The 12894-nt window shown below is 38.9% G+C and overlaps 3 long non-coding RNA genes across 3 annotated transcripts; all 3 read right to left on the reverse strand.

The window, feature by feature from the left end:
- Positions 1 to 108: 108 nt before the first annotated feature.
- On the reverse strand, positions 109 to 2149 carry LOC116610607. Its single transcript, XR_004293363.2, has 3 exons — positions 1990 to 2149; positions 1671 to 1793; positions 109 to 356 (listed from the first exon to the last, which is right to left on the reverse strand). It is a non-coding gene; the product is annotated as an uncharacterized LOC116610607 (long non-coding RNA).
- Positions 2150 to 6753: 4604 nt separating this feature from the next.
- On the reverse strand, positions 6754 to 9734 carry LOC116610606. The gene is made up of 3 exons (XR_004293362.2): positions 9589 to 9734; positions 9311 to 9421; positions 6754 to 7197 (listed from the first exon to the last, which is right to left on the reverse strand). It is a non-coding gene; the product is annotated as an uncharacterized LOC116610606 (long non-coding RNA).
- Positions 9735 to 11466: 1732 nt separating this feature from the next.
- On the reverse strand, positions 11467 to 12885 carry LOC116610608. The gene is made up of 3 exons (XR_004293364.2): positions 12746 to 12885; positions 11998 to 12228; positions 11467 to 11651 (listed from the first exon to the last, which is right to left on the reverse strand). It is a non-coding gene; the product is annotated as an uncharacterized LOC116610608 (long non-coding RNA).
- Positions 12886 to 12894: the final 9 nt, after the last annotated feature.

Genomic DNA, 12894 nt, shown 5'->3' on the forward strand with positions numbered 1-12894 from the left:
AACAGACAATCAAAAAAGCACCCCCGAAAAAGGGTGCGGGCGGGGGACAATAAACATGTCTTTTTTCTACTTGGCCTAATTCGAAAGGTGATCAAATGAACACTGGTAGTCTCTGAGTTTTTGCTTTATTTGTTCCTAAGAACAGAAGGATACATTTGTTATACATAGTCATTCGTGTTGGTTATGCCTAATTACACCAAAGAGCCTAAAGCACTTCAAAATCCAGTATTGCAGAGTTCTGATTTCAGTGTTTTATTCACAAAGAACAAATCCACCCCCATCGCACCAGCACAAACCGTTATCGAAGTGTTCTCCGGGAGAATACTGCTTTCCATTAAAAGTGCACGTCACATCCCCTGCAATGATAAAAGTTTTGTTTGAAAGAGTTACAGTGCGACTTGTGGCTCGTGAAAGTTTGTAAGTAGATGTGTGATTTACCATGCCCTTTCCCTAGAATAGTTCCCAAGCCCTCTCCCTAGAATAGTCCCCATTCTCTCTCCCTAGAATAGTACCCATTCCCTCTCCCTAGAATAGTTCCCATGCCCTTTCCCTAGAATAGTCCCCATGCCTCTTCCTTTCCCTAGAATAGTCCCCATGCCTTTTCCCTAAAATAGTCCCCATGCCTCTCCCTTTCCCCAGAAAGGTCCCCATGCCTCTCCCTTTCCCTAGAATAGTCACCATGCCCTTTCCCTAAAATAGTCCCCATGCCTCTTCCTTTCCCTAGAATAGTCCCCATGCCCTCCCTTTCCCTAAAATACTCCCCATGCCTCTCCCTTTCCCTAGAATAGTCCTCATGCCTCTCCCTTTCCCTAGAATAGTTCCTATGCCCTCTCATTATAATAGTCCCCATGCCCTCTCCATTTCCCTAGAATAGTCCCCATGCCCTTTCCCTAGAATAGTCCCAATGCCCTTTCCTTAGAATAGTCCCCATGCCCTTTCCCTAGAATAGTCTCCATGCCTCTTCCTTTTCCTAGAATAGTCCCCATGCCCTTTCTCTAGAATAGTTCTCATACCCTTTACCTAGAATAGTTCCCATGTCCTCTCCCTTTCCCTAGAATAGTCCCCATGCCTCTCCCTTTTCCTAGAATAGTTCCCATGCCCTCTCCCTTTCCCTAGAACAGTCCCAATGTCCTCTCCCTAGAATAGTCTCCATGCCTCTCCCTTTCCCTAGAATAGTCCCCATGCCCTTTCCCTAAAATAGTCCCCATGCCCTTTCCCTAAAATAGTCCCCATGCCCTTTCCCTAAAATAGTCCCCATGCCCTTTCCCTAAAATAGTCCCCATGTCCTTCCCTATTATGAAGAACAAAAAGAGAGGGACTGGAAACGAGGTTGCTGATTCACATATGAACCTCACCAGCCAATAAATCAGTAAATTATTGGTTGGCACTATATACCAAAAACCGATTCAGGCCATGACGGGTACCTCGCCGCTAGAGAGCTTGTTAATGAAAATGAACACCAGATTTGGGTTGGAGATTTTGCATGTGATTATAGGCACCTCGCTCCGCGATGACGAAAATGGAAATTTCAAATTTAAGAACATTTTCAGCCTTAAAATACTTCAAAATTCAGACCCAGCCTCTCGGGTGTATAAAAAGGGTCCTTAGTGTCTGAAATAGGGACGACTGCGTGACAAATATAATTGAATGGAATTTTAAAAAATGCTTACTCTTTTCGGCGTCGTTGGCCGTCTGTTGCATCTCAGGGTCAGCACCTGCACTTACACAATTCCAAACCAATGCACAAAGCAGGATAAGCACAACTGTGTTCCTCATGGTTTATTCTGGGTCCTCTAAATAGAAAACATCGCTTTTAGCATCAAAGATTAGATGAAATTTGGCCATTATTTTAAAAAATGGATAAGTGAAATTCTACCACTACAGTTTTTGATACAAACTTGATAAGCATTGAGCGACCGTTAGCAAAAAAAAAAAAAAAAAAAATGGGGGGAAGGAAATTTGGCTAGCCCGTTGACTCAAGAAACTTACCAAAATCTTTCGCTTGCACAGCTTTCGGTAACAGCAGGCTGAGTTGGTTTCACACAGGTTCTTTTGTAGCGTATAATAAATCAATGCCTAACAGCTTTGCGTATTCATTGAAGTTTTTGGTCTGAAAACTGTTGCTATGATGCACGAAGACATGACTAGACAATTACTGAAATACATTTTTTTTTTAAATTGAAGTTTTTGATCTGAAAACTGTTGCTATGATGCAAGACGACATCACTGGACATTTACCGAAAAACAAACTTTGATATTTGCTAGAGCAGCAAGCATGTACTACAAAACACGATATTTTTACCCATGATTCCTTTATAATAACTAAATGGTGTTTGCTTGTCAAATAATTTTTAACTCTCAATTCTTTTCAGTTATTCTTTAGACACGGTTTCTCTTTTGATAAGTGAGAAAGTCAGATAAGTGAGAAATTATAAGTCCACGTAGGGTGTCAACTGGTCAAAACAGTAACGTAACACTGCAACCCATATAGAATTTCAAATATTTTCATTACGAAAATGATTAATGTTTTACTTAGATAATTGCTAGACGAAAAAGCAAATTAGTTACATGGAATCCATTCGCCTTATTTCGAAATAAATAAGGAAGGTTGCTGTGGGTTATATATCGCGAAAGACCTGAAGACCGGCATTTTTAGTTTTTTTTGTCTAGTTCTGAAATTTTCATGATGGCTTAAAAATGTTAAATGTTTTCTTCTTGCCGTTGCTAAGGGAATCTTGATAATGGCTTAAACATTCTGTCTGCATATGTCTTGTTTGGCGTAAATTTGCATTTTTATTTTAGCGTTGACGTTCTTTAGTATCTTAGCGACCACTTTTGCTGCGATTATCAATATTCTGTAAGCTCTCGTCACCAATTTCCAACTGCTAACTCGCTTTCTGGTGTCCGCATTCAAACTAACGTTGGTCAGCGCCTTTCGGATAGGTAGATTGGAAACAATTTCAGTGCTGGCAAATGAAAACGCTTCGGTAAAGTATCAAGTTTTTTCTTTTTCTTTTTTAATGGCGGAAGTCAGGAACAAACAACAAACAAACTAATTTCATTACGAAAATGATTAATGTTTCTGTTATGAAGGAATTGTTAATCTATGCAAAAGTCGTTTCCGACACGTCAGATATTTACTTTCACTTTCCATTCGACATTTCACTTATTTGCTTTACGTGGATCTCTTCATTGTTTGACTAAGCATGCGTAGTTACTGTTTAGCAAAACAGGTTTTATATTTGCCAGGCTAAAATAATAGTTTAACGATTACTTTTATCCTTAATCTTACCGCTGTTACATTACTTAATTTTGCATATTACTATAGTCAAACTATTCCTTTTATACTGCTCTTGCTATTTCTATCGAAGGAATTTATTCTAAGTCATTTATTATTTCATCGTTGATTTTCTTCCCAAAGTCAACACCCGATCTTCTTTTCTTACATCATCCTAAAAACCAGTTTGACCAGTTTATTAATGAGATTAGTATAAATTGAGCAGCATAGTAACTTGCTCTAGGATTGTACTGTAACTGTTGCGAGGACACTACACGGCAGTGCTCTAGGTTGGTTTAGTCAGGACTCTCTAAAGTTGGCTCCGTCGACTTTCCGGGAAAGAGATGTTCCTTCACTACCTTCCGAAAGTACTTGCCTTCGTACAGCCAATCTCCCGCCAGCCAGTGGTAGCTCTACCATTTGTAAACACTCAAGCGTTTCAATAAAGAACAAAGAAGACGGTCAACCCTTGCTCAGCGTGTACGATCCCCGGCTACCCCCAATACCATTAAAGAACCACCCAAAACTTCGTAACACTGGCGGAGAACCCACTGGGTAAGCTGTTGGCCACAGGAAGTCTTCTTTTAAGGAATCGACAAAAGACAAATCAACCGTACACGTCATCAGTTCAACTAACAAGAGAAAAAAAAAAGAAAAGAAACAAGAAGAACTTTGGGAAGCTATCAAAAGGAATAGCAAGAATGGAAAAACAAAAAACAGATAAGTGAAGAGAGACCTCGAAAAGAGCAAGAACAACAGCGAAAAAAAAACCTCAAGCTTTACCATAAAGTAGCAAGAAGAACTTTGTGTATGGCAAATTGATCACAGATTAACTCGTAGGAATATAGATAAGTATAGTATCACTACTGACCACAGTGTCGATCGTTTTTTTTTTATGGATTACAGTTTTGTCTTATATCAGTTTCCTTTCCTTTTCCATATCGTTTTGAATTAAATATCTTTATTTCTCCAGCTTAGCAAATATTATAGCTTATTTAGCTTGTCGTTCGCCATTTGAACAAGAAAAGGAGTTTGAAGTATAATTCTATCTTTACAAGTTGTTTCAGAAGTATTTCAAATGCATTCAAGATAATTTTCAAAGAGCCAAAGAGCCAAGTTTACATTTATGTATATTTTTCAAGAAGCAGATACGAATATCTATGATGACAATCAAGTTATTGATGGAAGAAGAAAATTACGAATTTATATATGCTCATTGTGGCAAAACGTTAAGTCGAATTACGATTATATTTTCTAAAGATTGGATGACTCATATTTTTATTTAATTTCAACTCGAGGACGAGTTTTCTCAAAGGAAGGACGAGTGTTATGAAGGAATTGTTAATCTATGCAAAAGTCGTTTCCGACACGTCAGATATTTACTTTCACTTTCCATTCGACATTTCACTTATTTGCTTTACGTGGATCTCTTCATTGTTTGACTAAGCATGCGTAGTTACTGTTTAGCAAAACAGGTTTTATATTTACCAGGCTAAAATAATAGTTTAACGATTACTTTTATCCTTAATCTTACCGCTGTTACATTACTTAATTTTGCATATTACTATAGTCAAACTATTCCTTTTATACTGCTCTTGCTATTTCTATCGAAGGAATTTATTCTAAGTCATTTATTATTTCATCGTTGATTTTCTTCCCAAAGTCAACACCCGATCTTCTTTTCTTACATCATCCTAAAAACCAGTTTGACCAGTTTATTAATGAGATTAGTATAAATTGAGCAGCATAGTAACTTGCTCTAGGATTGTACTGTAACTGTTGCGAGGACACTACACGGCAGTGCTCTAGGTTGGTTTAGTCAGGACTCTCTAAAGTTGGCTCCGTCGACTTTCCGGGAAAGAGATGTTCCTTCACTACCTTCCGAAAGTACTTGCCTTCGTACAGCCAATCTCCCGCCAGCCAGTGGTAGCTCTACCATTTGTAAACACTCAAGCGTTTCAATAAAGAACAAAGAAGACGGTCAACCCTTGCTCAGCGTGTACGATCCCCGGCTACCCCCAATACCATTAAAGAACCACCCAAAACCTCGTAACATTTCACTTAGATAATTGCTAGACGAAAAAGCAAATTAGTTACATGGAATCCACTCGCCTTATTTCGAAATAAATAAGGAAGGTTGCTGTGATAATATATCGCGAAAGACCTGAAGACCGGCATTTTAAGTTTTTTTTTTTTATGTCTAGTTCTGAAATGTTCATGGTGGCTTAAAAATGTTAAGTTGTTTTCTTCTTGCCGTTGCTAAGGGAATCTTAATAATAGCTCAAATATTCTGTCTGTATATGTCTTGTTTGGCGTAAATTTGCGTTTGTGAGTAACTCAATGCTTCTTATTCAAGTATAAAAGTTTGGGATCTAACTTCTGAACAGTGTGTACGCACTCTAAAAGGTAAGATGTTGGATGATGCTAGTAGTATATTTGAATTGTGCTGGAAGCATCCTCGGAAACCCAGGGGTATTTCCCTCTAACGTTTCACTCGCGAGAAAAATAACGCCTGGGGAACAGTAAGAACGAGCTTCGCAATAAAGCCATCGCGACAGACGACGGCGCCTGGTTCCAGTGGGATTAAACATGTCAAAAGCTGTCACCGATCAATCTTTTTTGGAGGCAAATCACTGTGGGAAATCTTAAGCGTTTAGATTTAGTTTGCCGTTTTGCCAGCTCGGTCTTTTGTAATTTACGAAAGAAAAATGGGTTAGCCTTCTCTACTCGGAAATGTAAGGCAATCAGGAATTATTGCACGATCCTCGCTTTTCCCTTGACTAGAATATCAGTGTTCTTCGGGTTGGAAATATCGGCGCGCGGTACATATCCCGATTGAGTTCAGATAGGCCAACTGGTCTCGGATTTTCAACTGGAAAGGACAAGTTACAAGAACTATCGGGTTCCCTGCTAAATTTGTCCTTTTGCTTTCAAAATTTCGCACATTTCCGCATGGCTTGAAAAATCAACCTCTATTTCCAAACCCTATTTGCCATTTAAAAAGTCACGTGAGTTCTTAGGGCAAATAGTCTTATTTACTTGATGCAGGCGCGTACCCAGGATTGGCTAAAGGGGGGTGAGCAGTCAGGTATCATATGAAAAAGGCATAGTATTTGAAGATTCCTTAATAAGGAATAACCCACTTTTTGTCCGCCAAGGGGGGGGGGGGGGGGTCGGGGAATGCGCACGCACCCTGTGCACCCTCATGTGTATGCGCCTGTGATGATACATACGCCTTCAACCCCCAGCAAGCAAGCTTTACTTGTGTACGCTAAAGTACCAACGGAAACAGCAGTGTTGATGGTGTTGGGGGGTCTACTAAAAACGCTTATCCCATAAATGTAAATTCGCAGAAAATAATCGATGAAGTTTAGAAGAAAGGTGATTGCCATCGGTTTGGTTGAATAGCGCTATTCTAAGACAAATGCTTTAAATTATCAGCCGCAAGATCGCTAATTCGAAGAAAACACGGGTAGTACCGGATTAGTGTTTGCTTTATTTGTTTCTAAGAACAGCATTAATACATTCGTTAAACATAGTTATTGGTGTTGGATATACCTAATAGTCCAGTTTCGAGTTCCAATGTGCCTGCTAGTCATAGGCACCACCAGCGAGATCATGGTGTATTCATGGGTTTTTACATTGTTTTACCCCAAGTTCCAGAGGATTCTCGCTGCTATGCGCATAAAATTTGCCTCAAGTCGAGGCTTACACTGTTTTCATGCGTCCTTAGTCTGTAAGACCAGCGGTCATAGTGGAACTAGAAATTGGGCTATTGCACCAAAGGCCCTAAAGCATTTAACCAATTATTGCAGTTTTAGGACAAAGTCGTATTCCATTCTCGCAAAAGCACGACTTGTTAATTCCAAAGTACTCTCCGGAAGAATATTCCTTTCCTTTATAAGTGCACTTCCCATTCTCTGCAATGATAAGAAGTTTTTTTTTTTTTGCATGAGTTACAGTACGCGTAGCTGCCTTGAAAGTCCGAAATGATAAGTTGATGTATGATTTACCAGTATAGTCCCCATGTCCTCTCCCTTTTCTCAGAATAGTCCCCATGCCCTTTTCCCTAGAATAGTCCCCATGCCCTTTCCCTAGAATAGTCCCCATGCCCTTTCTCTAGAATAGTCCCCATGCCCTTTCCCTAGAATAGTCCCCATGCCCTTTCCCTAGAATAGTCCCCATGCCCTTTCTCTAGAATAGTCCCCATGCCCTTTCCCTAGAATAGTCCCCATGCCCTTTCCCTAGAATAGTCCCCATGCCCTTTCCCTAGAATAGTCCCCATGCCCTTTCCCTAGAATAGTCCCCATGCCCTTTCTCTAGAATAGTCCCCATGCCCTTTCCCTAGAATAGTCCCCATGCCCTTTCCCTAGAATAGTCCCTACTGCTATTGATCGTTTGTGTAACTCTCTTTCTAATTCTTCATTGGGTAATATATTTTTATACACCTATTTCAGAAAAGGTTTGTTGCACTTCGGTTATCGCGCTGTGTGTGTCGTAACCCGAGGGGCACCATGGGAGAAATTAATTGTGTTATCCAAACAGTGCTAAAAATGCCCGCTTCGTAGTCCTTAGATGTTGGATAGAGGGTTATTTAGATGAGATTTTTTTCTAGGCTTTTCTATCGATTAAGAAGTATTGTTTTATTTGGGGGGTCAAAGTTGACACTGTGGCGATATTCGCACAATTTGGTAGCATAGATAGACAATTCGTACGGGAGGATGAGCTGGGAACTTGAAGTTTCGGGAGCATGAAGAGCTAATTGTGCTGGATCGATCTTAGAAAATCCGACTTTGACTTTAGCTAAGATAGCTGACATTATCTACAGAAGCAAGGCGCTGAATTTGCTCTATCCTCAATCCATTACTACTTTTAAAAAGTTTACGTGTAATTTTAGTCATTTAAAGTCTACTTGCAAAATATTTTAGTTGTAATTCTATCAAATTTTAGGTTAGACAGATATCTCTACAAAGACGAGAAGAACTCAGGGCTGATTAATGGGCAAACATCCTTATGTTTGACCCAGATATGCTGGTGTTTTATGGACGAGTCTGGTTTGTAAAGTTTTTACTTACGACAACCACGCACTTCGAGCCCCGCAACAATTTTTTTTTCTGTTTCCCGTTATCGCTCAAAAAGACTTATATACAGTTAGTCGTTCTTTCGTTTAAAAACGTGATTTCTGATTATTTTTATCTTCTACGAACAAACAAATCACAAGAAATTACGGCCACAGTTTCACCTGTTATTCTAGTCGTTCCGGGATCCCAGTAAAAACCAATCTGCAAGTTTTCTTCCGCCAATTTTCCGCTGTGTTGCTAAAGTAGAAATCGTTTCCACTCACTAAAATTTGTGAACTTTTTCACATCCTAAATTCTATAGCTGTCAATGACAGACTTTTTGTCAGCCCAAAGAACTTTTAGGCAAATACTTACGGCTGACATATTTTAAGACTCCGTCCCCACGTATCCGATTTCGTTTGAAAGCGTAACCTTTTTGATACGGATTCGGGTATCGTCCACACGGAAACGCGAAAACGACTACCGAAAACGGAACGATTTGAAAACGATCTCCAGAGTGGGACAATTTGAAAACGATACCCTTTCGGAGCCGTGGGAACGGACGAAAACGGAACCTTTCGAAAACGATGGCGTGATAACTCAGGTCCAGTCCACTTGGCGCGCGAGTACGCATGCGCTGTAGAGCTATTGTTGTTATAGTTTTCGTATCGTTTTTGCGTATTCGTGGGGACGGGTCGTATCAAAATGAAAACGCTTCCTGTGGACGCGGATCTTTTTTGAAAACGGAAGAAAAAGGTTGCGTTTTCAAACGAAAACGGATACGTGGGGACAGGGTCTAAATCTCCCGCCTGTCTGAAATTAGATCCCATGATACACCGCGGGTTACGACACACACATCCGCGATAACGAAAGTGCAACCTCTTTTGAAATAGGTATATACACTGAAATTTAATAACATTTTCAAAGGACGTCTGAGCTCTCTTGATGGAATTTAAACTGAAAAAATGCTTACTCGTCTCTTTATCTTGCATCTCAGGGTCCGCACCTGCACTTACACAATTCCAAACCAACGCACAAAGCAGGATAAGCACAACGGTGTTCCTCATGGTTTATTCTAGGTCCTCTTAAAAGAAAACATCGTTTTTAGCGTCATAGATAAGATGAAATGTGACCACCAATCTTAACACATAAATAGATGAAATCGACCAATATAGTTCGGACATTGAGCGTTCGTGAGTAAAAAGGGCACTGCAATTTGCTGGCTAGTCCGTTGACTGACAAGGGACTTACCGAGATCTTTCGCCTTTGCACAGATAACAGCAGATATTTCTTTAGAGTAACTCTTTTAGATAAACGAAAATTGCAATTGAATAACGTCAAGCTGTCGTGGTCTCTTTTATAGCGTGCTAAATCAATTTAGTATTCATTGAAGTTTTGTATATGAAAACTGTTGCTATGACGATTACTGATATGGACACTTGGACATAAGCTAGCAATATTTGAAATAAGCCTAAAAACAACAAGCACGTTATTTTTGTATCCATGATTCCTTTAAAAATTGAGATGGATGAGAACACAATAATATATGTCATGTCACACTAAGTATTGAACTCTCTATTCTTTTCAGTTATTCTTCTCTTTTGATAAGTGATAAAGTGAGAGAACTGAGAAGTCTACGTAGGGTGTCAACTGGTCAAAACAGTAACATAACACTGCAATGGAATTTCCAATATTGTCATTAAGAAAATGAATATTTTAAATTATCCTAAAAACAAGCACTTTTGTACAACAAAACACTTTATTTTTGTATCCATTATTCTTTAAAAAAATAAGACGGATAATAACACCATATATTCATGTCACAAACGTTTTGAACACTCTATTCTTTTCAGTTATTCTTCAGACACGGTTTCTCTTTTGATAAGTGAGATGTGAGACAAGTGAGAAATTAAAAGTCTAAGTAGGGTTTTAACTGGTCAAACAGTAATAACATAACAACACTGAAATCCATATTGAATTTCCAATAATGTCATGAAGAAAATAATTAATGCTTTACTTAGATAATTGCTAAATGAGAAAACAATTACTTAATTTTTATTTTTCATTCTGAAATTTTCATGATTACTTGAAAATGTTAAGATGTTTTCTTCTTGCCGTTGCTAAGGGAATCTTATAATGGCTCAAACATTCTGTCTGCATGGTCTTCGTTTGGCGTCAATTTACATTTTTATAGGGTTGATGTTCTAGTGGCATATCTTGGCGACCAACTTTGCTGCCATTTTCAATATTCCAATTACTAAACCACTTTCTGGTCTCTCAAACTAACGCATTATTTGGTAGGCGCCTTTCGGAGAAGTAGAATGGAAACCATTTCAGTGCTGGCAAATAAAAGGGCTTCGGTATATTTTCTTTGTTTACTTTTATGGCGGAAGTCAGGATGTAATTTAGCTGTTGGACATCATAGGCGAGAGCTCGCAGATGTTAAAAACTGCAGCAGTTTAACCTATAGCGACAGGAAAAAGTGATTCCAAACCTTGACATGGAAGCCATTTCGCAGTCATGACGTCCATAAGACCCCGACAGAAAGCTCCGGGCGTCGAAAAAACGAACAAACAAACAACAAACAAAAGATACATATTTACACACTAAAAACAAAAAATCACAAAGCTAAGAATGAATTCGAGCTTTATTTAAACCGTAAAGGTTTGGCGAAAACTTTAAGAAGTGTTCATTAAAGACTTTGAGGGAAAAAGATATGAAAAAATGAATGAAAAACGATTGCATCGTCGTCTTTCCAATACGCAAATCACGAAACAAACTGAGAGTAAACAGACAATGACCCATCTAAGTTTACAATTAGAAGTGTGAGAAGTGACTCTGATACCCTTTGTATACAGGACAATGCATAATGTTCAGGGATAATTCACACTCACAAATTTGGTTCCAGGGGCTGTGGTGTGTGTGTGTGTGTTTGTGGAGGGGGAAGGGAGGGGCGGGGCGGGGGAGGGGAGGGGGGAGTTAAGAGGAAGCGGGGTTCACGCACGTTTCGTATATCAAGCCCCCTCCCCCCCGGAATTCCTGTAAATGTTTTGCAGCCTTTGTATAAATTGATAATAATATATTAATAATATAGATAACATGACACCAACATGATTGTCCACAAGCGCCTCGTAGGAATAAGATTTATATTTGTAGGATATTTCCTAGGCTGCTAAGCATACTAGATATTTCCAGGATATTTTCAATATTTCAAGCACACATCACTGCTCCTCCTTCTTTGCACGTGCAAAGCCCGTGGTCGAAGATTTCACCGGGAGAATACTTCTTTCCATTATAAGTGCATTTAATCTCCTCTGCAATGAGATAATTTAATTGAAGTGTTAGCTCGTCTATGCAGAAAAAAATCCTGTGGCCCTAAGACTCACTGAAAACTTTTACTTTAACCATTAATATCTAGCTTTATAAATTTCGAATTAAAAAATGTTGGTTTTAAAAGACGTGACGTTTTTTTCTTAAAAGCAAAAATGAAAGCATTAGAAATACACTTCGAATCACTGAGAAATTCAATCACTACGAAAATAGAAACGGCACAATTCTATTGCTAAAGTACAGAATAATTTATGATAAATTTTATTTTTAAAGCAGCAGTGCCAAAAATGCTCATGTCCACAGTCTTTAAATAACACACACTTTTATTACCCTTTTCCGCACTGTTAATCGACGATTGTGGTCGATGAATTTCTGTCCCATTCGCGAGCACGCCACTCAAGACAAATATAGAAAATAGAATAAAAACAGCGGCGTTCTTCATGATTTTATCTTGGGTCTTCGAATATTTTCCTGCAAAAAGCGAAAAAGCCAAAACCAGTTCGCGTTACGTCACAATCGGCTGGTTGACTTCTAATCTTGTCCCTTGATATCTCGCGCAACCTGTGAATAAAAGTGTCACATTTTCTTCGTAATTTTGAATTTTCTTTTTTCAAAGAAGGCTCCTTTATTGTTTAAGGGAGAAACTATATAGAAAATCATTTGAAACAGCAAAGCAGAAATCACTCAGACTTAGCCGGGAATTCAAGTTATCTTGAGGCAACTGTAAGTCAAGCCCATTTCCAGAAATCAGTTAGTAGTATATCGTGACATAGCGAATATCCGTAAATTAATATCTGAAAATAAAACATAATTAACAAAGCAGCCTTATGCTGCATCAACAAGGTTTTTCTTTGCCTGATAACTTGCCAAGTTTCTCATTGTGTTCAATTCTTACTAGCTAAATGATCACTTAGTAACATGTACAGCACCGTCTATTCAGTTTTGTTCGTGGTTCTGTCCACTCTTGGGAGATTGAGATTTGGGCCAGTTTAATTAAAACTCCTTTAAACTGGTTAAGTGCTGCTGTAAATGCGGTATTAGACAGCATTTATGTGTCTGAAGGTCTCAACTTTCTTACCTATGTTTCTATCATTTGAGGAGCTACTGTAGAGCGCACACAATCGTGTTCCATTCGAAGAAGATTTCACGCGCGCGAGGAAACAATAAGATTTCTCTTTTATTTGTTTCGTGGAGCGGGTACCTACTATGACACAGGTGTACCACAAA

The sequence above is a fragment of the Nematostella vectensis genome, chromosome 15, assembly GCF_932526225.1.
Source record: "Nematostella vectensis chromosome 15, jaNemVect1.1, whole genome shotgun sequence".
Taxonomy (NCBI): domain Eukaryota; kingdom Metazoa; phylum Cnidaria; class Anthozoa; order Actiniaria; family Edwardsiidae; genus Nematostella; species Nematostella vectensis.